Genomic DNA, 24,795 nt, shown 5'->3' with positions numbered 1-24,795 from the left:
ACGCTTACATTATTTGTATTTGTATTTGAATAAAAGTGGAAAGAGGCTTAAAAATCCTGTTTTTGTTTTTATTATGCTTTTCGAAAATTAAAGTGTTACAATAAGTGTTCATGAGTAAACTACCTTCCGAAGGAGGTCCCCACACCGGGTCTCAAACTGGAGTCTCCCAGATCATAGATGACTGCGCCGAGTACTGAGTTAAAACTTTACATGTTGCCTCACTGCAGACAGACCTCTACCTATTTATACACCCATAACACAGAGACAGCACCCATGTAACGTGTAGGGAAGAACTTCAAAGGTGATTCTTGCTTTGCACTTTTCATTTATTGCCTATTTTTTACAATCAAACTTTGTGGAAAGGAGAAGGCGAACAACAGGATATGGAGAGTCCCTTGGGAGCACTTTGCTTGTGTCAGTAGCTCAGCTTTATCTCTGGGGAACACCACCAACTCCAGGACTGATGTCCATATTAGGAAATGTGCATCATGTAGCAAGTGGATGTGACTCCCCTTGTTGAGACCTGCAAATAGACATAACAGTGGAGCAGATGAGAGAGACTGATGTGACCGACCTGTGTGCTAGTATTTGACATGGTTTTTTCTTTCTTCCCAAAAACAAATCATTTTAAAAATATTTGTATGAAACAAATATTCGTAAAAAACCCACTATTTGTGCTTAGCTGAATAACATATTTGTATTCGGCACACCCCTACTACATACAGTAAAATCTATCTATATATAATATATCCTGTATATCTATATTATATATCTAGCAATCTATGATACAACCTCACAGTGAATCACTCATGGCTGTCTGGAGGATGTGGTATCGTCTGAGTATTAGCTGAGACAGAAGCCTAATACTGTCTGTGTCTGAGATTGTTGGCATCCTGCCCACTGCACTACTGTCTGGAGGAAGGAAAAAGCTGAACATTTGATAACTGTGAGTCTGTGTGCATCTGTTGGTTTTTGTATTGTGTTGTGTATAATTTTCAAATAAACTATATGTCTCATACTCCATGTCTTTTTCTTTATTTTTTGTTATAAACAGTATATATGTTACAATATATGTAGTTATATTTGGGCACATAGTCATATTTATTAAAAGAAAACACCAGGATCACCACAAATGGCTTCCTAAATAGTTAAATCAAATGTTTCAGAGTTCAGAAAGAGACAGATCTCCACTTCCTGTTTAGAAACTTTGACAATTTGTGTTTTTATTTCGATGTATTAACATTATTAGAGATGAAAAAATGATGAATCTCTGCAATGAACAGTTTTTCCCTGATAATCAGAGTTGACAGGTGAAGGATTCTAATTGCACCCACTGCACAGAAGAAGGTATGTGGAAGGGTGTGTACATTCATTCATTCATACAGGTTAAATTATAGTGTCTATGTAATAGTATCTCTATTGAGTCACATACAGTGTAAATGTACAGTAAAGTCTGGTCTACAGGGAAATTAGCATTTTTGTTTACATGATGTGTGATGTGTAACAGGAAGGATTTGCGGCAGGAAACTGTCAGTGGATTAACTGTGTGCCGAGTAAAAATACAGGGTAAATTTTATTTTCCCCCTTAAACATGGGCCCAAATGAGACTGTTGCCACAAAGGAAGCCACAGTGTATCCACAGCACACCCACCTTGTAACTAAAAGCTGGGTCAGACTGTAAGCCGAAGCAGCCCCTAGATTAAAGGCTGATTCTGTTGATGTTACAGTGCAAATAAAGCTGCATACAGTACATGACCAACTGAGTCATGGGACTCACGATGCATCACCAACCTATCAGCTGAGAAAAGCAAATATTTGACCAATGCCTATGCTTATTTTCCTACAACTTTGAAGTCAATGTTAAATACATTCGTCACGAATGACATACTCAGTTTGGTTGGGCTCAGAGTTTGTCTAGAGTCACTCTTGCTGCCGTCCTCTAAGCCTCCTTAGGTTTTCTATTGTCTGATCAGAGTATACTCAGATAACAGGTTTAGCCTTCAAACCACACTTGAATAAACTTTGTGGGACTTGTGGAGCAATGCTTCATTGCAATGTCATCTGAAAGAGGAAATGTAAAACACATGAAACATGAAAAGGCTGTAATTATTGTCTAAGAGCTGTGGTGAGTTTGAGGAAAGTATACTTTGTGTCAGTGTTGAAGGATATTTCAATGAGGGATCTACATGCTTAAGTCTCTGTAAGGTTGATGAATTGTTTCAGTGGTTTAACAGAGGAATATTTTTAAAAAAAAGTATAAGTATATTTTTCTCTTGCAAACAGATAACTGCTCTTACTGTTTTAACATCCAGAGGCAGCAGAATATTCTGTAATGTGATTGTTAATAGTTTCTCCAACAAAATACATCTAAACAAACTTCTTATTGTGAGAGTGTCCATTTTTGAAACCTTGCCTATTTATTTTTGTATCAAACATTTACAGTCCGTGCTGGTAACATTCCCAAAAATAATATATTTATAAACATTATATTGTAAATCATTTTCTTCAAGTGGATTACCTAACAGCATAGATTAATGGCTTAGTCCTTGTGTCGACATTTTAATTATGCTAAAAGGAAAACACAGCTACTGTTGGCACCAAAGGTGGAGAAAGCCGTGAGTGATGCCCAGCAGGAAAGTCAAATCATAGACTTCCTAGTCAACATTTATTCATACTGAGTGACATGATGCATGATAGCATTAAAATGAATTGACTGGTAAAATTTTGAAACTTGTGAAATTTTCTATGCTGGTTTTATTTATACCAATGATATGTTATTACTAACACTTTTCAGCACTGGCTCCATTTTTTAATCTGTATTTTAAAAGTACTCATTTGCACTCCTCATATAAGGATGTACTGTACTGTATAAGCAGAGGACATTCCCTTGACTTGAGTCATTGCTTCCGTACTGTTTCTTTATCTGACTTACCCCAGCCAGGAATGCAATCAGAGGCGGTGGAGACCAAAAGCTCTCTGAAGTTCATGTGAAGGAGCTCTGTTTATCAGAATCTGTACACTAAAGGTTGTTTGATGGAGCACTACTACGGTTTCAGACTGGATATTTGTATGGATGTTTATTTTCCCACGTGTAGAATGCAAAGTGCAGTCACATCAAACAAAAAGGGAACTTGTTATTATGTGTATGACAAAATAAATAAATAAGAAACTGGACATTATGAATTAATTTAGCAACTATTTCCTAGTCAATCAGCCCATGAGAATCCCTTGTGTCATTCATACAACAGCATTATAAAATCCACACATTATAGAGGTGTCCTCTGTTTATTGAAATGCATATTGCCTCTGCAAAAACCTTGCTTTACAAAACAGTGTTTACAATAATGTCATCACTCGTCTTTTGCAGTCCAGTGAAGTCAAGTCAAAACAGAGTTAAGCAAGTGTGGTGTACCATTAACCACATGTTGTTTAGACATCACTGTCTGTATGAAATGTGCACTTTTTCCATTTAATCTTTATCATTATGGAGTTGTTATTGTTCTGGGCAGACTTATTACAGCCAAGTTCCACAACCATACACATCAGTGTATTATCAGCAATCTAACTCACCTCTTTGTTGATCAACAGGGTCATTGCTGCAGCAGCAGAAATGAGGTAAAGAGAGCAGTAATTACAGCATGGTCCTACAGGAGTGGCCAGGAAAGTAGAGCCAATAGATGGAGGGGATTTAAGAGCTGGTGGGTTACTTCGGTGCATACAGTAGTTCAGCACATAGTTACGTTGCTGCAAAGCTTTTCTTTTCTTTTTGAGGTCATTGGTTGGTATGTGCCTCATTACTGATTGCTTCACTTGACAATTTTCTTGCATTGCATTACTCCTTTAAAAATGCAAAGTAGTAGCAGTCATTTGATGCTGTAAAATAGATGGTTATTCTATTAGAGTATGATAAAGATGACACATAGTTTGAGGGTTTGTTATTGTTTAATAGTACTGTTATTCAGGTGCATTTTTCCTTTTTTTATTATTTTAATATGTGCAAAACACCTCTAGCCTCTACTTGGACTGTTCAAGATAGGTGTTTGAATAATCTAAACTCTGGGGAGTTTATTTTGTTCGTTTTTACTTTTAATGTGACTTCCATTCATTTAGTAGATATTCATTCAACTGTATACATAATCACCACCTGACAGCACCACCTTATTATTTGTTTTTCAATTTAAAAACTAACTTTTGGCAATGTTCCAGGTAAAAATATAATTTCTACATAAATAATTACACTTATTAGGAGCTGGCATGACTTTACAAATTTGGGTTTCTTTAATCCTAGCTGAGGATTCATGCAGGTGATACGATCTGCATATCCTGACAGACAAGTAATATATATCAACAGGATCTGTGGGGCCCCTTGGATCAGAGAAGAGCAGATGAGCCCAAATGATGAAACCATAATCCAGGGATCAAAGAGGCACATTCCAGGATAGCCAGACCTGTCTACAGACATGATCTCTGTGCCTGATGAAGGAGCTCATCCACCTGCTTGCCCCACATATGTCACCACTATTTGTGATGTCCAGCATTTAATTCTGTTTAACAATAGTAACTCACTCTATACAGATTAATGGAGATATTTTCTTTAGTTGATTAGTCTGAAAAGCTTTTGAACCCTGGTGGTTCAGTTGGATCAATCACATACTTGTTTTGGAGTTTTGAGCATTTGCAATATGCTGCATTCATCTCTGTCTCCAAATATTTTCTTAAAAAACAGTTTATGATATGACTACTTGAAATGAACATAATATGCAGAGCTCTGTAATTTAAGGGATATTATAGGGGTTAGATATGATCACTACTCATTCACTTCAAGTTATCAAGTTTATTTTATTTCCTTCAAATGGCTCCACAGTGTCTTTGATCTGTTGGTAAAGAAGGAAAGTAAAAAACTATCATGACTGATGCCAAAGAATAGTGTACCCAAAGCATAACGTCATAACGTGCAGTTATAAAAACACAGGTGCAGAGAAATGCCTATAGACTGATGGTTCAGATAAACTGTAAACAGTTCATCAGCACATTCATCTGGAGCTCAGAATTTAACAATATATTTGCTTAGCTATAAATTAAATAAGGATGTTATCTATGTTTGCATTGTAGATCTGGCTCTTTTTACACCTTGTGTTTCCACCGAATATCGGCTCTTTCCTATAAAACATTCAAATTCAGTGATTTGGCTCAGTTCATCGTGCATGTAAATTATCCATGATAACTTAAACCACACAAAACACACAGATGTTGATTACACCTGAAAGTTTAAATACTAACAAACTCTTTTTATTTTCCCATGTAGCCAAGAAAAACAAGGGGAGAAAAAATTTAGAGAGTACATGGCCTGCCAAACAGCCATATATTTACATAGACAAACACGGGTGACAAACACATCATGCACCTGTTTCTACATTGTCTCACTGACTCTCCCAAAGAAACAGGGACAACCCTTAATACTGGGACTGGTTTCCAGTTTAATTTAATCTCTACGCAGTCAAGGAATTATGAGCTGGCGGCTGCATCAGCTCTCAAAGCTGATGTTCACTCCCGCAGGTCATCAATCATTCTTGTTGTACATGATAAGTAGGCCCAAGAGAGCAGGAAGCAGGCTACAAGGTGAAAGTCAACACTAAAAACATTTTGGAGAACAGGAACCTGAAACCCACCTGACACCAAAGTGGAGTCATTTATTCTTCCGACCCGGCTGCCCTCATCAGGGATGATAAAAGCCTCGAGGCTGCAATGCTTTGCAACCTCTGATTTGAAAGCCATTCCTGGATACTGTCATGGAATTATGTTTTTTTATTCTTTATGATATCTCCTCCTTTACAATCCCTGAAAAATCATCATGGTTGTGTTACTCTTGCACATTTCTCTTTTCCCTAATGTGGCATAAAAGGCTCTTCTGCCTGAACTCTGAGCAGTGCTAGTGAAAGATGAGCTCCTTTTTGCTTCAGATTTACCTGGCAATAAATATGTTTACGAGGAGTTATTTACTGTCTTTCTCATTATGACTGTCTAACTAGAGGAGATAGACCAATAGATAGATGTCTCACAAAGTTTATTTGTCATGTGACATCACATTATCATGGAGGACATTTGAAAAATTAGGTTTTTTTATGAGGGTTTTCTGGTTAAATAAAAGTTAAATAAATACACACACAAAAAAAGAAAAAAGACGAAACGCAATGGGGATTATTGTTCATTTTAGCCATACCAGTGCACACTATTTTCAATAGTCAACACTACAATCATATCAGATTATCACACTATTTTCCCTTAATTTGGTCTGACTTGGTATTATAAATATCCACCACAGCCCACCAGATCACACACACAATATTGCTCATACACATATACATTAGTATTGTTCAGAGAGACTGAATACTGTATGACAAGTTCTGCAATGCATTTGCATATTTGTTTATACAAATATATACTCACACACTGAGCAGTACAAATACCACTTACACACACAGAGGTCTTTTATGCTACCCTGACATACAGTTTTACAGCAGCTGAGTCCAAGACAAAGGCTTTGAGGATTCAGGGATTCACTACTGTTGCTCAGCCTGTGTCACTTGTATTTCAACTCTCACACAAAGAACTTTTTTTTCAGCTCATCTAAAAAACATCTGTGTTCACAGTTGTTCTGAAATGGTGATGTTTACATTCTAACTGCTCTGTTCTTATGCTTTAAACATTTTAACATTTAAGTCAACAGATCATGAAGATAGCAATTTTCATGTAGGCTGGGCGGTTGCATTAATGTGGACCCGAGTCACTCTGTGGCCATCATGCAAATACTGTTTTGACAGATGAGGGGGATTCACCTCAGTTAAGTTATAGGACTTCAAAGTGAACAAACAGAAGTCCTTTCATTAGAACTAGCTGCATTGATAGGTAAACTATAATCTCCTGAATTATTTTAGCTTCCATGAAACAGCTGGGCTGCAGTAGTATCACTAAAATCACTTATTTCTTAAATTAAATTTAAACTGTCAAATTCCTTAGCTATTATAAATGTGTTAGTATATAATCATTGGCAACCGTGCAGTCATTTGCACTCTCAAAAATGCATAATAAGTAATGCTAAGAGCTCACTGTTTATCATGTGGCATCGGTCCTTAAATAAATTGATTTCTCTCATCAGCCTGCTTTTCCTGTTCATTAAATCTGCAGTCGGGCTTGTTTATTTAAAACTGGTGAGAAAACACACGCAGCTTGGCAACTCCCTCTAAGCTATGAGGGCGAAATGCGGTTTGCTTCGACCCATGTGAAAGGTCTTTTGAGTCACGACCATGTTGTTTTTGATCCTGTCCCTCTTTCATTCCTTCTCCCAATATTTAGATGGATTGGCAAAGCTGCTATGTGCCGCATGTTTGACGTAAGCTTTAGTGCAAAAGGCGCTGCTGCACCCACACCAGTAAAACCAGTCTGACCACAGAGGTCCAATATAAATCAATGGAGTCATCTGGAGGGCATGATGGTAGCCCAGGGCCCAATGAATGTCAGCTTACAAGGATACTTTTGCTCCCTCACACAGAGCTCTGTCTCCTCGGTGCCTCGTCCTCACCCTTTGAATCAAGTGCAGGGGAATAACTTGACCCCCCTTTTTGTGGGGTACACCTGCTGCTGGTGATGACAAAAGCAGGAAAGTATTTGCTCGGAAGAGGATCTACTTTGGAGATAGCACAACACCCTGCATACACCCTCCTGCGTCCGCCAGCCCCGCCTGGGGTTGTAAATCTCTGAGCTAGCTGGAGGGAACAGCTGACAGGATGACCAAGAGTGTTTGCAAAGATGTTCTGAGTCGGCAGAGACTGGAGCAGGATGGACTTGGAAAACTCTTTTTTAGTGACTGATTGGTGCCTTGGGCTTTCAACTAATTAGGTCCTTAAAAAGCTCCTGGCAGAGAACTTTGTCCCTGTCCAAAGCTGCTTTAATAATCAAAAAAGGACAGTGCAGTGTGCGTTCTGCTTTTGAAAGATTTTCTATATTGTCACAGAAGGCACAAGGAGTCTTTTCTTTTCTTTGTTGAGATATCTGCCTCCTTTTGCTGGAGAAATTGATTGCTGCAGGAAGTAGCTGCAGTGTCGAACAGACATGAAAAATGAGGCTCTGGCCATGAGGTGTTAAGATTTAGAAGAGGTGTTCTGGCCCCACCTGTCAACTGGCATCTGTCACCGAGTGGTCAGCTACTGTACAGCTTGGCCATTATATACACATGACTCGAACCCGCAGAGGCCTGCAAAGTACACATTGTCGTGCAGTACAAACAGCCCACTTCCTTCACCTACTGCTTTAGTGTACCATCTAGTCTGATTTACACTGGTGCTATTTAGGATACAACATAACTGTCACTGGAGACCCACCTGTCATTATTTGTCTGTGAGAATGAGATTAGTATCAATATATTCTTTTGGACGTTTGTAACTCCATTCAGACACCTGTATGTTAAGCCTCAGCCTTTTTATTACTGATTTTTTATCAATTTTTTTATTTAAACCAGCTCTGTTGTTGTTGTTTTATTAATTAAATACTGTACATTTTGATTCAATTCATGGATATTTTTTAAAATAAAACTTGAATTACAACTGAAACAATATTTCAGCCCCTGCTGATTATATTTTATAGACACAATTTTGGTGAAATGATATATCTTGCTGATGCATTTCAGCTTTTCAAAAGTACTGTATACAGTAATCTGCTCAATGAGAGTTCATTATTCATTGTGGACAACAATAATGCTATGTTCTCAAGGGGAAAAAAAAGATTAAAATGAATGTCATACGTTTCCACACAAAATTAGTTTTACTTGAGGACCTTGGAGTTTTGCAGATAATTTAAATAATGTAACTTTTCAATTAACTGACATGTGGTTATTTGACATGTCAGATTATACTGAGGATGTCGTAGCAGGAGTTAGAGGTAAACATTGGCTAATTTGACCTTCTTAGGTACAAATTACCCTCTTAGAATAGTTATTTTGACTGTGTATAAAAACCTCATTAAAGGTCTGTCTGAATCATAGACTATATAAAAGAAGCGAACATAGTCACTGTGACACTACCCATTGGTTTGTGGACTACGGTTTTGAAGCCTCAAGTTTGGTATTTTGGCTGTTGCATTCTTGGTGTTTTTAGAGCCAGAAGTGACCATATTTTGACGAGAGGGTGGAGTTTACCCTAAGGCTACCACTATCTAGATAGCTTGGTTAGCAGAGTGCATCTGTAATTCATGTTAATTTATATTTATATTAGTGATATTATTTGGGATGCTAATTTTGGCTAGCGAAAAATAGGCTTAAAACTCCTCCTGATGATTCATTAGAGGGTCTTTTAGTACAACCGAACAAAGACTTTTTTAGAAGACCAAAATGTGAACACACGGTGAAATAGCAACAGCTCTTAGAGGGCTACGCCTATACTCATAGAATCTGTGGTTACAATATGTAACAAGAGTTGCTACACCTCTACCTATCACGTGGTAGCAACTTGTCAATCACAAAAGCATACCCTGCTTTATCATCTATTTTACTCTAAATGAGGCCATCATGCTGTATTGAAGAAGACTTGAAACTGGCAATTGAGACCATAAACTCATTATGAAAATGTTTACTGAGGTAATAAATCAAATAAGAAGTAGGGTCATTTTCTGATAGTGTCCCCCTGTTGGCCATTACAGAGAATATAGGTTTAAGGCACTTCCGCGTTGGCTTCACTTTTCAGACCTGGTGGGCCCTCGGTCTGAATTATGTTTAATAAAAGTTTTCGAAATTCTCAATATTTTCTGGTGCTGTAGACTGTTTGCATTAGTTATGGTTGTAAACACAAGGGTAAAACAGGCCTATATTTAAAAAAAAGAATATGTGAGAAAAACAAAATGCTTATTTTCACCTGCAGCTTGAACCCTTTAAATATATGTGAATGTATCTGTAATTTATATGGTCAATAAAATTACTGATTGGGCCTTTGAGTCCAACTGTGCGCGTGTGTGTTCTTTTATGCATACTCCTCCACCGAGGAGCTCTCTCAAAAATTAGAAGTGTGTGTGGTCCATTCCGTTGGTGTTTACAGTCTCTGGTCAGAGTGGAGGATGTCAGTGGTGAAGAGTGTGCAGCATGGCACTGGGTGTGGGCTCTAAGGATGCCAGTGCCACAGTCCAGCATCTGTGCCACGAGACATGCATTTGTGCCAACCACAGATGCGCAGGAATCCATACTGCACCCTGGGAAGCAAACTCTATTCAGATAATCTACGCAGAAAGTAAGAAAGAAAGCACAGAAAACTGTTAACATATTTCGGCGCCTGCTGCTACAGCCATTTTCTGTGCTTCTTTGTCATTGGCTGCACATATTACAAGGATTCAGGAGGCTGAAAGGACAGTCTCTCTCTCTCTCTGTTAACCATGCTGACATAGCATATTGAGACACACCCTGCTTGGTAGAGGTACGTGATATTTGAAGAGGGGAGAAAAGGGTGTTTGGCCCTTATTCTTGTTCTTGTCCAGCGCCAGAGCAGTGCGTGTCTTCATGTACAGCAGCAGTGTGGCAGCACAGACTGTTTCCTGGCAGCATAGACAGTGCACACTTTCCAGCAGCAGACCTGTTCAAACTGCAAACTATTATGATCCTCTACTGCTCGTGTTATGTGAGTTTAAAGGGTGGAAAAATTAGAAGGGGAGTGTAATGTGTGTGTTGGGGTGGGGTGCGGGGGGATGTAGTGCTCAAATAATGTCTGATAAGTGCTGGAGTGTCCACTGATCCTGTCTAAGTGTACTTAGGCAGAGGCACCATTTGGCCTGTTTCATATTTAAAAGAGCAAATGCAGGGAGGGAGGCAGCAGCAGTAGCAGTCATTTTCACTAGAATCAACACCTGTGTTTAAACAGTGAGGAGGAAACGACTTTTCAATCAAAAGGACATTTGTCTTCAGGTAAGCTTGTGTGCAAACCTCTGGAGGAACACTGTTGCCACTGTTCGTTCAAAGACAGATCAGTACAATGATAGAGAATTTGTAATAAAACAGTGTAAATTCTCCATGTAAAAGAGGTTTTACCGCACAGAGAACTGTGCACTCTGTTCAACAGATATTCGAATGATTTATGATGGTAAACTGATGTGACAGGCCTCATAAACAGTGGCATTTGGTTATGAATAACTACTGCCATATTAAATATCTGTTTGTAACTTAAACATATAGGAAATACCCGGAATTATTTTGAATTAACATCATGGATAAAACGTCAGTGTTACACTTCTTTAATTGTGACCAGATCCTGTTCGCAGCTCCAAAACTGAGGTGCGTTTTGTTTTAAAACCGACTGAGCTACAATGTGCCAGTTTCAATTTGGTCTATCACTTCATAACTCACAACCTCCAGTGGGTTTAATAAGTCAAGTCACCTAAGGAACGACGCTTGTTTTGCCACTTCCATAAAATTGGTCAGGGATTTTGCTGTTTTTCCAAGCCTCTCAGGCCAGTTCAATACTTTGGGGAAACCTAAGCTACTATTACTACCACTTTTACACATTTGCCTCACAAGTGATGTGGGTTGAATTAAATTGCAACATTATATCTTCAACTCAGGGCTTAGCTTATATAATGGGGAGCCCGTTACTGGCATTTTCAGAGTCCTCAATCAGAGTAATAAATTGGGTCTGATGGCTAATTTTAGCTGAAATCCAATCCTCCACAATAAGTTACAAGCCTTGCGGGACCTTTTAGTCAAACTGTGTCTGGCACTGCCACAGTTGAAAAGAGGCTTTTAAATAAATGTCTTTCCCTAAAGTTGCATGTTTTCAAAGCAGTGCTCATTCCAGATACAGGGGTCACACAAATAAAGTGAAGTTTACCGTGTCTAACACCCATGTTGATTTGTGCATTTTGGGTCACGTCATTCGCAGTCTGAAACTCATTCACTACACTACTGTTTAATTTCACATTTAATGACTTTTTATTCGTTATCACAGCGTAGTTGAAGGTTCCCCTGTCTGTGCTGATCCCCTCCTGCAGAGGAGACAAGCGTCTAGGTCAGTGTGATTTCACTGTATGGCCCCCAGTCAGTGCATTAGCAGTGACGTGATCATGATTAATGTTAATCATGCTGGATTTACTGTGTGTTTATTTTATGGCGCAGTTGGCAGAGTTGAGCATGGCCCATCTACGAGAGCTCCCGCTGGCAGCAGGAGGTGGACTGGGGGATTTGGATGATGTTTGCCTCAATACTCGGCTGTAACGTTGGCTTGTCTAAAGGACCTTGCGGCTGAACAGAGGTTGTGTTGTCAGTCATGAGTGACTGCAAACATTTCCTGCTTGCTGAAAACTCACTGATTTCTCTACCAAAGCTGTCTCTCATGATAAGGAGAAATGATTAGATCTCACATAATTCGGCACACGACTCAATATTTTCGGAACCGACACAATTGTGTATTTTCCATGCCTCTTCATCGCAATCTGCAGCACAGTTAAGCTTACATGTGTTACACTGTATGTTAAAGTTTAGTGAAATCAGCCTGTTGATCCACATGGCTGCTTTATAATCCTCAGCATTGTCTCCAGCTGCTTGGTACTGAGTGGCACCAAACGCTCCAGGTGTCCCAAAGACAGTGCAACACTGCCACCATGTTGACCACGTGTACTACACTGTCACAACAACTCCTTTCTTTTGCATCACAGCATATTTTTTACACCACACTCCAACAGCTTATTCATGAGAGCTTTTAGGAAGATTTTAAAGATGCAAATTTACGTTATGCTATGAGAAAACCAGAGAGTAGTTTTTTCAGAGGTAAGACTTATATATTCACATATTATTAGGAATTAAGGAGTGAACTATACTTTTTCACCCTAACGCATATCAACCTGATATCTATCTGACACTAGCTTTGAGAAAGTCTGATGTTTAGTGGTGGTTAGCGATGAAGCAGTAATGGAGAAAAACAGAGGTCTGTATGGGAGGTTGCAGTCTCTGCGTCAAATGGCCTGTATTGCATTTCACCAGTTTCACTCCAACATATGTATAGTCCAATATTTGCTCCAGCCCAGCCCTTAAAAAACATAGAATAACAGAAAAGGCTCAGATAAAATCCCAGTGTGCATTGTATCTGCCTTGTTTACACTGACGGATTCCCTTACCACTTGTGTTAAATGTAGCCCTCCGTGTTATTCTACCAAGCAAGAAAGAAAACAATTACTGAAAATGAGGCTGAGTTGAGAGGAGGCCTGTGTGTAAAATAACAAAGACGTGCGACTGTTTGGATCTGATAAGCCCTGTCGAGTGTTTCCTCTAATGCCTCTGAAAATAAACAGCTGGGTTGATGAGGTGAATGGAGGCTTGGTTTGGGTTCTAACCGCTGCCGCAGCCCGAGAGCTTGTTTTAGGGGCTGGACCAGCTAGGAGCAGTAAAGGGCCCCCATCAGCGGCTCAGGCGCCGAGTGAGTCAAACAGGTTAGTGTATTGGGCCTCTGAACCTGCTGTGACACACGCTCTGTTGCAGAAAGGGTAGACGGGCATAGAAATAAATGTAGGCTACACGCAGATACAACAAAAACACTGAAACAAGAGCATCAACTCCAGAGATCCCAACTGAAGACAATATAATCCTGTCTCTCATCAACAAGAAGATTAAGATGCCTCGCTGTACTCATGTACAGAATGAATGACATATGTGATGGCCCTGTATATCACAAAGGAATTTTAGGCTTGCAAAACACATTCTTCTGACACACTCACGTCATTCCTGTAGACATACTTTTATGTCAAACTTTCTGTCCATCAAATGTGATGTCTGGCTGCCACACCAGGCTTAAATAATAAAGATCAGTTACAAACATACTGGAGTAGGGGTCAGAATTAAATCCTCACTAACAGCATGTTTAATAAGAATAAAGGTATCCTATGAAGTTTTGTTTAAATTCCTTATTCTCTTTCGTATGGCTTAAAAACACATTCATTGTATTTCCTACTTCATAAAACATTTGCAATTTGTGTATGATACAGTTGAAAGTTCTGGAAAAGGCTAGGACCTTGAGTTGTGATTGCTTTTTCAAACTACCATTTCCAAAGTCTAGAATGAACTTTCATGTTTAACTTATAAGCCAACATTGACAATAAGTCCAAGAAATGCTGTGCACAACAGCTACTGCACTCTCATGTGAACAGAGTCACCTCCATCTGCTGATGTAGGTCATGTGATAGGGTTGAGAGCACCAGAAAAAGCAGGCAAGTGAGCTTTTAAAATTGTTTTGTCAAATCAAATTTTTGTTTTGATTTGATATTCTGCACTCAACTTTTTAGAATCCTTATAGCTTTAAAACCATTTAAATACATGTTAAATACATTTCTTACAATAGAAAACATTGGCAAAATGTTTTCTTAAAGGACCAGTGTGTAAGATTTAGTGGCATCTACCGGTGAGGTTGCAGATTGCAACCCCTCGCCCTCACCTGTCTCTTTCAAGCATGTAGGAGAACCTATAGTGGTTGTGAAACTCGTGAAAAACACAAAAAACATGAAACACACAAAGCATGAAAGGCCCTCTCTAGAGCCAGTGTTTGGTTTGTCCATTCTGGGCTACTGTAGAAACATGGCAGTGCAACATGGCGAGCTCCAAGAGGACCCTCTTCCTATGTAGATGTAAATGGTTCATTCTAAAGTTATGGAAACACAATGATTCATATTTGCATGGGATTATACACTAATTAAAACATACTTATGAATATTATATTTCGTTTCTGCCAAGTCCATTCTGCTGGATGCAACTAAATTCTACACACTGCACCTTTAATGTATTGTAACTTGTGTTCATGCCACATTTATACCCCCACTGACTGTTACTGCCCTCTGGAAGAATTGTGCCCCATGCTTGTGGCATGCATTTGTGTTCATGTGTGCATTTCTCACATTATACAAACTATAGTGGGAACCTCTCATTCAAACATTGCTCTACAGCACCACTAGTGGTCAAAAATTACCCTTAAAACAAAAAGTATGTCTCCTGGTGTTTGTCTGGTCTTGCCCCAATGTCTGACCAACCAGGTGGGGTCTTGCAAGTTAGTGCCACTGAATCATCACAAAGTGTGTGTGTGTGTGTTTAACCCAGTGAATGCTGACCTCATGCCTTTAAAAGGATCTAAAAATAGTGTTTTAGTATGTCTGGACACCCACACCCACTTAGGCCCCGCACCCTGGTGGTGTCATAGCTACCTGTGTGCCACATCAACCCTTTGATTCTTTAAGCTGTGTTTGTTAAAAGCTTATCATAATTTACATGGTTAAATGGAGCATTCAGCTGTTTATTCTGAATAAAGAAACAACAAATGAAATCAATTGGTTATTTAATCCCCCCTCAGCTAATGTATTGTTTTATCATACAGGGCATCACAGGATCTTGTCGAGAAGACTAAATAAAAACACTTCCATGATCCAACTTCCTTGACATTATCTGCTAATCGGGGTGAGTGACGTGAGCAAGACAGAGAGAATGTGGGAATTTCACCGTCAAACAGGTAGAGACAAGACCAGACTGCCAGGGCACAGGAACATAAATTCATTCATAAAAACCACTGAAAACAAAACAGGCTTTATTATCCGGACATGTTGTATTTCTCAACTTGTTCTGATGAATTTTCCTCAGAACTACCACAAGCTTTTAAAGTATTAAACTAGTGCAGACTTCATAGAATTTGTAGAGAGGAATTATACATGAAAAGATTAGATTATACACATGTATTAAACATTATGTATGTATAAACAAAGCCATGATAGCACAGATGAACAACAAAATGAGGCCACTGCAGATGTCTGGATTGAGGCCAAGAGACAGAATGTCCCAGATCTGTCGGTTTAGAGGAAAATATATACCAGGACAAGACACTGGAATAATTATGCATAATTCTTTTGTCAAAATGAGCTACAATAATAATATAACAGTATTGAGTGGTGCATAGAGGAGTGTATTTTAGGTTTTGGCAGACATGTATAAGTACCGCCTTGCTCAGAAAAAGATTATGGCAACATTACTTAAAAGTAAAACCTTAAATGTTTTTTTGTTTAATTGCAAAGTTTGTAACTTGAGTGAATCTAACAGCTAAAGTACAGTGTACAGTACCAGCTGACAGGAGAGAAATGATGATAGGCGGTCAGTAACACTCTTCAGAGCTTCCAGCAACATGAAGTTGGGGAAGTTTGGAGCCTTGGTTTGGCTCTGATTGCTCGTTTGAGTTCATGGGCTTAAATAAAGACACTTAATCACAAGTGCTCAGTGGAGTTTTTCCCGGACTGTGCAGGACTTTGCCAAGACCTCAGGCAGTCACATCTCTGGATTGGAGGAAAAATATCCCCCTCAGATTACTGCATGACTCACAAAAATAACTGCCCTGAGAGATATATGATACCCATATCATTCAGATTTTAACATAACATGGCATTTATGCCTGATTTTGGTCACCTTACTGCACATGTTAAAGGCAAAATCAGTGAATTTATAGCCATATACACTAAAATACAGACATTTTATGAAATTGAAGATGTAGATGAAAATAAAATATTTTTCAGTTTCTCAACTGGAAATATACTCAGGCGGTTATAAACATGAATGATGTAAACAAGTCTTTTACAACATCAAAGAACATCAATAATACTATGAAAACATTGCTGATACAGTTTATGTTACTAATGAAGGTGACAGGATCTTGCATGAGTTTTGAATTTTGTACATTTGGATCAAGGATTTTGGCTTAAACATTTTGCTGTTAATTAAGCTGTATTAATATAATGTAACTAGTATGAAATTCAATATGCCACATTTGCTTTCAGTCCTAACAGAGGTATAGTCTTACTGTATGTTCTGTTGATCAAACGCAAAGGCTCACAAATAAACATTAAATTAAGGGCCCCCCATTAATTTTTGTCAAGCTTACTCTTGCCAAACTTACAAAAATGGCAAAAATAGTTTAAAATATAGATGTTCATTTATTTATATGTCACCTTTACATCTTAAAACAATTAAACTGGCCAGAGCACCCTACAATAACTGGCAGATACGCATTCACCAAGAAGATTTTCTTATGAATAGAGGTCAATTGAACCTAACAACAAATTTCTGGTGGTCCTCTTTTATTGTCCTGACACATTCTACATTACTGTTTACAGGGTGGGCACGGCTGCCTGCCCACACCATATAAAAACAGCTTAACACACCTGGAAACTAAAATGCCGTTGGAAAGGCCTTGTCTCCCAAGGCAACATAAAATCCACCACCTCTACTCACAACTAATTGGCTGTTAACACTGTTTAACAAACCTGCGCTCTAGTGTAACACTGATGTGCAAATGAACAGGCATAATTGGAAGAGACGTCAACCAGTGTTGGCAAAATGGAAACCAGTAGTCAGTTGAGTGTGGGTGTGGAGCAGTGCTGTATTTGTTTTTGTATAGATGACATCATTAAAGTTAGCTTATTGCAGCACTCAAACAGGATCTCATCTATTATTTTTTTATAGATAACTGTCTGTACAACATGTACACACATCTGTATCAGAACAGCATGTTCAGGTAGGTGTATCATATTTCTTGTTTGGTTGTTCAGACCTGCAAGTTACCAATAATTTTGCAATGGATATTGTATTACAGAACAAAAAAGGAAAATGAAAACTACCAAGAAAGAGTAGATCAAATTCCATTTTAAGACATTTTTTTTCTAAACGATTAACAATGCCTATAATGAATTATATTTTTGCTATCATTTTTTTTTTGATGTCTTTACTGTCAACTTGCAATAAAAATTTAAAAAAACACCCTGTGATCAGCAATCTCTTAAGACTGTCTGTGTTGACAGATACATGAATCTCTCACTGTCAACATGTGGGGTAGTGGATGCACATGACCAGCTGTATATAATGTCCAATGTACTATATCATGGCAGCATGTACTGCTAAGTCTGGAAGAAAACAAGTCTCCCGAGTATTGCTCGGCACATTGCCGACGAGTCCAATCCAGTCTAAATACATGCAGCCACTCTACTTGTGGCCTTCACCGACCAATTTCAATATTGAGAGTTAAAAAAGGAAACAAACCTGAGCCAAAATAACGTTCATTTTCCAAGGTTTATTTTTAGATTTGTGACGCACATCAAGTCACACAGGTATTTTAATGTCAAGATGTCTGTCTACTTGAACACAGTGACAGAACGAGTTCTAGGAAGAAAGACGAAGACTGAGAAGAAAGAGCATATACAGCAAGAAGAAAGACTCAGACTCATACTCACTAAAAGGGAATTCACCCCATATGGAAGCTGGCCAGCTGACAAGCTTCTTACTTTTCACCAAGGCGTCTAACAAAGTGGTCAAACCGGTGGCTGTCTACATGTCTTTATATATTATTTCACCTCTTCCAATATTACAAGGTAATGTATCAGCAAGACATTTTTCTGCATTAAATACATTTTTGCATTCTCTTACTATACTGTAAAAAAACAAATAAGGCCACTGAGTGCACATGAGTACTGGTGGCTTGCTCAAAAAAAACTACACACAACACTTTGTTTAATAGCCACAAAGTCATGATTTAACAAGATGATTACAGGATTACCTATATAATACATGGTCTTGTAATACATAATAATGTACTGCTGCTGTGTGCGGAGTCCTACCGTGACTTTCTGAAAAAGTAAAGGAGATACTCTTGCGAAGTATGTTGAGCAGGCACGTTCCTCTTTTAACTCCTTATGGGTGAGTGAGAATGTAAAATGTCAGTTTGAATTGATGAACTGCTCTCTGAGCTGACTTGTCAAATAAAGATTCTCAATTTCAGCAGAGACTAAATGATCCGTGTGGATGTGTTAATAAAAATATCTTACATTTTGTTTCACTGGTAGATTGTTTTTAAAGTACAGGAGATGTTTTTCTGATCCACACGGACTTACAACACTGTAGAATGCTCCCTTTTAAAAAATCATATTTTTCTTTTTTAAATTTAGGAGAAGTACAATATTTCAAGACAAAACTGGTGCTTCAACAAGTACAGAGGTATCAAACTAATTTAGAGAATTAACTACATTCTTTTTAGCACCTGAACAAGAAAAATGTGTGTGTGTGTGTGTGTGTGTGTTTGTGTGTGTGTTTTGTACTTATTTCTTAGATTGTTTTTAGAGTCATTTTCATTTATTTTATTACAATCTTTATTTTAACCTTTCGTTCCAGTGCTATCCACTTCAAACTACATACCATTTGTAAAAACTGTATGTGGCATGAAGCTTTTTTTTCTACTTGGGAGCAATGTTATCTTTTACAGTGAAAAAGGCGAAACCAGTCGATTAAAGCTTTTTGAGACAAAGGCTCTGTTAAGACACACAAAGTGCAGGTGACCAACTCATGTCCAAGTCATGTGGCTGGCTGTCAGGCCACAACCTGAGGCCCGGCTGACTGTTAACATCCCACAGTGAGACCTGTTGCCCTGGGCTATTAGTCATCCTGACATGCATGGCGTATGTGCCACTCTCTCTGGTCATGACACACTTGTTTCCACCATCTCCCCACCTTCACACACCCCTCCAGCCCTGATATATTCTTAACACATAGTGGCAAGAGTGACACAAGGCCGCTGAACCAAAACAAGCACATATCAATTACTGATGAAAGAGGCCTTTTACCTATTTTTTCAACACCTTCAGAGTTGGGCATGGATGGAACTTCAAAGCAATCTCAAAGCTAAAAGAAAGAACAATTATGGAGTAAGAAAGCTCTCTTGAAGTGGAGGAGGAAATAAGAGCAAATGATAAGTACAGATAAACAGTTCTGGCTTTAAAAATAAGGTTTTGAGTTGTTTTGCAGTATGAATGTGATACATCTAGAAGTAGGCAATAGTTTGGCATTAAATTGCACAGGGAAATCTTAAAGTTTGTGTGCCTAAACCAAACTATTAGCCACCAAACAGGTGAAAATGACATGTCACAATTGTACTTTTTCACTTTTAAGTCTGATAAAGTCTCACACAGTTGTCCAATGTGATAACAAGAACAGAGAAGATTTATTTACTTAATATTCTTCATATTGATTACTTGAGTTTCACACATGAATTTCACAAAATTAAATAAGACTGTGTGAAACCATTACATATTATATTTGAATAACCCCAAAAGTGTGATTGAATATTTACTCACTAAATGCTAAATACAACTTTAAATTATACAAATGTTTCTCAACTATCATAACTAACATATTCAAGGATAAACTGTATGAGTAGTAGTTTATATTCAATGATAGGCTGAAGCAGCTCCTTGAGACTTTTGGGATAAGGTAAGTTGTTCTCTACTGCACTTTGTCTTGTCTCGGGTCTGTTCACTGACCACCCTCAACACAAAGGACATTTTGAGCATGTGGATTCATCTTCAACTTTGTGAGAGGAGATGTCGCTATTAAAATCCAATCAATCTGATTTATGTTGCCATTGATACACTTCATTTGCAGATCCTAAGTTTTAAAACAGCCACTGGACTATTGTTTTTTGTTCTTTGCATGTCACGCTTAAAAGTTGACCTCAGAAGGGCCATTGCGTTTAAGCATAAAAATCCTGACCTTGGCATGTGATATGTTGTCATGTCCTTGGCGTTACTAAAACTGAAGGCATGCACACCAATATTAATGTGCCCATTAAGGCACACTGAGATGCACACTGATGTCTAACTTATTCTGAGGTACAATCCATATTTTGGTTTGTGACTACTGCCTGTGTTGCCATTCAAAGCTTAGCCAGCTGTAAGAAATATAAGCAGTGATTTAATATTAGACAAGGCAGGGATTCAACACACTGGTAAATCCATTAAGAGCTTTCTCTTTTCTTTCATCATCACCAGGATAGGAGGCCTCACATCGCCTGCTGCAAAAGGGAGATGGTGATCAGTGCATCAAATCTGGGGCCATAGATAATGTATGTGGTTAATTTACAGCTTGGAAGTTTTTTAACCTTGTCCTGTGTTGCTCCAGAGGTGACTAGCAAAGCTGCATTCAAAAACTCTGAGGTGTAATCAGCAATCAGAAAAAGGAAGCTGGATGTCAGGTTTTTATAAATAGTTTCCTCAGAGGAGTTTGATTTACAGTCCTGAGCACAGTTGAACTTACGGTGTGTGGAGGCGATGAAGGGGAGCTATAGGGGATGCTCGAGGAGCTGGGTGAGCAGAGAACTACAAATTACATTTCAAAGAACAATAACCCAAAATCAACCTAAATGTTTTCACGTCTGAGGAATCGATTTATGCTGGGTTTAGTCAGTATAAACCATCAAAAGAAGTGGAGGTCTTGTCATTCGACCCTACTATCCCCGTACAGAATGACATCTGTAATAGCTGCAATGGGAACGGGTGCAAGATTAATTTTTGGGAGCTGAAGTTCTTGTTGAAATATATAAAGCTTGTTTTAGTTTATATTTATTTAAACTTTGACAGAGGCAGAAATAATTGCTCTCCTTTGATTTTGTGATTTTAACAGTTTTGGAGTACAAAGCTTTTATATGCAACTGTAATACTCACACTTTCTCGTATTGAATGTTATCTGACACAAGAACTGAGAGGCTTCTAAATCCAACAACAAACTTAGTGGGAAAGAGCTAAAATATGGTTTTAGAAATATTATTTTCATTGGCCGTTTAGCATACAGTACTGATATATAAGAAATGCAATATCCCTCTGGTCTCTTTTCATCAACAGACAGCAATAAAATGGCGGAGTAAAGAGAGATTGTCCAAAAAAAAAAAAATTGCTGTATTGTGTTCACTCTTGCTGTATATGCTATGAGTTAAATTACACATGTTACATGTGAAAAAGTAAGAACACTTCACACTTTCACAGGGAGGTTAAACATTTGCTGTGTTTTTACTATTTTTATGCTCTTTCCCTCCACATCTGCCCATACAAAGATAAAAAGTTATTACCCTCCTTTTCTTTCACTGCCTCGCTACAACACTGGCAGACACATTGGGTTTTATAGAGGCTCTTTTGATTTTGGATGAGCTGGCCACTGACCCATGCAGACCTTTCTGTATGAATTTAATTGTGCCTAAAGGCAGGTATATGGGGTTTACACTGCAGTCTTTGCCAAAACAGAATGTTGACATGGCAGTCTTAAATGAAATGGACCCTGACGACAGGATATAAAGTATCTATTTTATAACTGTTTAGAGAAAATAAAACTGGAAAGAAAAGATTGCAAATGTGAAAATAAGTGAACTTTATGGAATTCCAGAGTTTGTGGAAATTGACTTTTCGGTTTGAAAATTGAGTTGAGGTCTGGTTGATCATCTTGTTAATCCTCCAGTTTAGAATGCATTGCCATTGTTTTGTTTTGTTCAATTTTTTTCACCAATTACATTTTATTATTTTATTATTTATTTATTTTCTTATACAGAATAACTTCATATATATATATATAATACCTGGGTTTTGAAGATGTGATGATTTGGAGAGATTGAATTAAGTTATTGCTGTTGTAGCCCAGAGCCCACACACTCACTTGTGAGTCTCCATGTACTCACTTGTTTGTGCCTATATATTAGATGCCATATGCTGGAGGTGATGGCTTAAACATAGTTTTCAATCACATGAGTTACTATCGCTTCAACACATGCAGCCATGTCTTTTTTTCTTAAGGGAGTTGTTATCAGTCAGGGGGTCAGATACTACCCTCATCAAAATGTTGGTCTGTGCTACTAAACAGCAATAAACAAATGTCTATAAATCCAGAAACACATTTGAGGATAACTTATTGGTCTGTGGATGTCATGGCGTACATATTTATCCCCATGTCCTCCCTCAGGGAGTTTCACCAAAGTGGAAAAGGGACACATTACTCATATTTATGGAAATTATCTGGGAGAGCTTCTCCCGTGGTGCTTGGGCCTCTCAGCGGGTGCCATGCAAACGCAGACGATGATCTCTCCAGCAGCTGCCTAACCAGGACAGGCCTGTGATTTCCATCAAAGGGCCACTGTAGGGTTTCCAAAACAAAACACAGCAAACACAGTTCTATCACTGCTGTTGGGATTGGTATTGACGAAATGTGGCTTAATTAAGGGATACGTTGATGAGTTTTTCCTCTGCATTAGCTATAGGTGCTTAGAGGTTCAGAGAGGGGAGAGTGCCATGCTTACCTTGGAGTTAACATTTTCAAAAACATTTCCTTTTTCAGCGTATTTACACAGTCCTAACTTCTCAAATGCAGCACATCTGCAGAACAATGAGTTATGATTATTTTCAACCGAGGACAATGTGACCGCTTTAGGGCGGTTCTTCAAAAAGCCTGACAGTCATTACAGTCATTAAAGTTTTGGAAAGTGGCTTTTGATACAGCCAAGTCCGTAACAAAATTTGGTTAGATGTTGCAAAAGAACATATTTTGTATCTATGAATAATGAGCTTGGCAGTTTTTAGAGCAATTGTAATTCCAATAGCAATCAGCCCATGCAGAGCCCTGAACTCTAAACTTGGTTAATGTGGATGACATCATTTTTATTTATTAGCAATTTGTAGAAGTGTTTCTTTTTGAGGTTTAAATTGCTCTTTAAAAAATTCCATTTGCTGTAAAATGTTAAAACTGAGCCACACAAGTTTACCTATGGCTTTGTCTACTTTCCTTTTTTTTGTTTTCCTTTGTCTATTTTATTTGAAAATACTTTTTTTTATCTTTATGTCTTATATTTTACTCACTGACTCACCACAAATTCTATGAACTGAAAACATTTGTTTGAACATTTGCCACAACATCTTCTTAGAATTATAAGAAAATAAAAGTATTCTGCTTTGCACAACAGAAATTAACAGCCATATTAAGATGTTTCAAAATCTGAATGACTTCACAGTTTTCAGGATGTGACCCTCACTAAGAGCGTCTACACAGTCATTAAATGTATTTAAGTGTGTCAAACTGTATCAGGTTTCTTTCGACAAGAAGCTTATTATACACCAAGACAAAGGTGACTGATACAAGTGTGTTTTTAATCATGATTGATGGTTCAGTCCATCTGCTGGGCTGCACTTCAAAGTTAATGAAATTCTGATTTGAGACTTTGTCCTCTGTCAGAATGTAATGCTTCAGTTTATTGTAATTTCAGAGACTGACATAATAATTTACATAAGACAACACAGTTTAAGGCAAGCTCGAATACACACACATCCATACAATATCTGGGGACAGTAGTCAGGCTCATATAAAGTTTAAAAACTGCAAGCTAGTTATCTTTACATTTACACTTACTTGCTTACTTATAACATTTTCTATGTTATAAAAAATAAATAAGCTGATTATAACATATAACTAATTTTCTGTCTGGACAGATTTTGTGAAAGAGAGGTTGTGTCTGTGAAGCTGAAATGAATTAATGATCGGAGGAAGGCCCAGACAGGCCCTATATGATCACGGCAGGTCACCCTTACTCTGGAAAAGTCATACTGAGACACAACCAAAAGACAAGAGCCAAAAAGAATATTTACACAAAGGCAGTGAATCACCGTTTTTGTGTGGGTTTGCCTGAGGCAGGCCACTCTTCCTGTGCCTAAATCAAAAGCACACGTAATGAAATCCCTATCCAACTCATGACGTTTAAGTATCAACACTGAGCGAGCCAATACGCATGTCACCGATGCTGATGAGTTTTATTTATTATCTCCTGCTATGGTTGTACAAAGGCAGATAATTATCATGCTACATAGCACTTTAAGCTTTGACTGTATTGGCAAAAGCACTACTGTATAAGTATTTCATAATCGAGGGTACTATATTAGATGTCACTGTCGACTCTGACT

At 38.2% G+C, this 24,795-nt stretch overlaps 1 long non-coding RNA gene across 1 annotated transcript; it reads left to right on the top strand.

Annotated features, from left to right (window-relative positions):
• The first annotated feature begins 18,166 nt into the window (after positions 1-18,166).
• Positions 18,167-23,811, top strand: LOC137168458 (uncharacterized). The gene is made up of 3 exons (XR_010924284.1): positions 18,167-18,408; positions 18,982-19,030; positions 20,857-23,811. It is a non-coding gene; the product is annotated as an uncharacterized lncRNA (long non-coding RNA).
• Positions 23,812-24,795: the final 984 nt, after the last annotated feature.

This window comes from Thunnus thynnus, chromosome 17, assembly GCF_963924715.1.
Source record: "Thunnus thynnus chromosome 17, fThuThy2.1, whole genome shotgun sequence".
Classification (NCBI taxonomy): domain Eukaryota; kingdom Metazoa; phylum Chordata; class Actinopteri; order Scombriformes; family Scombridae; genus Thunnus; species Thunnus thynnus.
The sequence above is the reverse complement of the archived record's forward strand: the minus strand, read 5'-3'. Positions and strand labels throughout refer to the sequence as shown.